The sequence below is a fragment of the Lathyrus oleraceus genome, chromosome 3, assembly GCF_024323335.1.
Source record: "Lathyrus oleraceus cultivar Zhongwan6 chromosome 3, CAAS_Psat_ZW6_1.0, whole genome shotgun sequence".
NCBI lineage: Eukaryota > Viridiplantae > Streptophyta > Magnoliopsida > Fabales > Fabaceae > Lathyrus > Lathyrus oleraceus.
In genome coordinates this window covers 85553151-85555426 of record NC_066581.1, presented here as the reverse complement: position 1 = coordinate 85555426, position 2276 = coordinate 85553151, and positions in this window count along the sequence as shown.

Below are 2276 nucleotides of genomic sequence, written 5' to 3'. Positions count from 1 at the left end.
TAATTGTTTTTTAAGTGAAATAAACAAACGCACGGTGGAAAGATATTATATTTTAATATTTAGATATTTTAATACGGAGGATTTAACTTGTCGGCCCATATTTATACATCACACCTCCATACCTCCGTAGTTTCAAATTGTTCAAATTGCTAAAATTGTGTATGACTAAAATTTGAATAAAATTTCCATTTAAAATTTTTGGTAAGTAAAATCAAAATTTCCAAAACAAATTTTCGATAGTGTATTGTAAATTTTTGATGTATCAGAAATTTTGAAATTTCTGAAAAGTTGCAAACGATTTCGAAAATTCTAAATTTATCTTTTTAAATCAGAAATTTTAACATAAGTGAAATTTCCGGTAATTGTATTTGTTTGAAATTTTAAACACTCGGGATTTTATCGATAATTTTTTATGACTGTAATTGCACCGATAATTTTTGTGTGATCTATAGTAAATGCAAAGTTGTATAAATAGGGGACACTTGTTGTTTGATAAAAACATCTCAAAAAATGTTTCTTCCTCAATTTTTTATTAAGGCAAAAGTTTATTTCAATATAGATTTACCTCCCATAGAGTTCCTGTTTCTGGATGGCGCCATATATATCGCTGCATTGACGTCTAAGTTGAATGAATTGTTGTCTGATATTGAAAACAAAAAGGTGAAAAAGATCGAGTTTCGTGAAAATTGAATTGATATTGACGGGAGGGTGAAATACAATTTTATTGAGTTGAAGACCAATGAAGATGTGAATGATATGTGGAGATCATTTTGCTCTAGATTAGCAAATTTGTCGGTCGAGTTAGATGACAAGATTTTAAGGTTCGACGACGACATAATTAAGATGATGAAACGTCCAGAATTATCGAGACTGTCTAGATTTTCTTATTTATTATCGTTTTTTTAAGTTATGATTAAGTTATTTAATTCATTGTCAAATGTTAGTTTATGTTGATGTTGCATTAATGGGAGATCTAAAATATCATCTGCAACAATAGTATCTGGTTGGACCACCTAATTTGTCACTTCATCTCCGGGTTATTCAACTGATCGTAATGGTCGGGATCGAGCGCAACGAGATGCACGGAACTGATCATGCTCAGCCAACGAATTCCGGTGTGAATCGATTCGAACCACTCGTCCAGCCCGTATCCGGGAAGACTCAACTTTAGCATCCCTAGTCTAGTCTGCAACTCTATCTGTCGACATGTCTACAATAGTGTCGTCTTCGTCTCTGTATTTCGCTGCAAAAGAGGGGGGGAATTATTAACTATCAGAAATTATAAAAATTATTAACTATCAGAAATTCTTGATAAAAACACAAAGTTTTATTAACTATCAGAAATTCTAAAATTTTCGATAAAAAAAACAGTTTTATCAACTATCATAAATTATGAAATTTTTGATAAAAAACAAGTTTTTATAATTATCAAAAATTCTGAAATTTTCGGGAATTTCCAGATGATTTTGTATTGGAAATTTTGAAATTTTCAGTTAAAATATTTTCATTAAAATAAGAAATTTTGAAATTTCAAGTACAAAATCACAGAAATTTTGTAATTTGCGGTAAAAAAATGTCTCGATTTTGAAATTTTCGATATCCCCATAGAAATCAAATTTGCGCCTGGCAAATGTAAATTTCGAAAATGAGTGAAAAAAAATTGTAGGGGCAGCATTATTTATTCATACGAAATGGAGGATGCCCATTTCAAGTGAGGGTGTCAAGTTAAATGAACAATTTTATCATTCTATCCAAATTAAAGAGTACAAAAAATGATTGAATGGAATGGAATGTATGGGTGTTCATGGATGCGGGTAGACCCACCAATCCGCTGATCCAAGCCAAACCAACACATAAATTATCTGAAAACGTTCATTTATGGATGTGACTTTAGTAATTTTCTTATTATTTTATTTATTATTTTAAATAAAAATATAAAATTAATATCTCACTAATAATTATAATTTAAAAAATATATAATAATTATTCACCAATAATAATATTATACAAATGAGTTTACGTAAATTTAAGATTAAATATTGTTTCTAATTTTCTATTGTATAATTTCCAACTTATATATTTTATTGAAATTATATGTCTCGTTGAATTCTATACGATTATCAAGTGTTATGTTATGTTGATGAATTTTATTAGATATTATATGATGTGTTTCATCGAATTTGAATATTATAAATAAGTATAATTATATTGAGTTGTGTTAAAAAAATTTAAATTAACAAAAAATATATTTTATTTTAAACAAATCCTGCAAACTC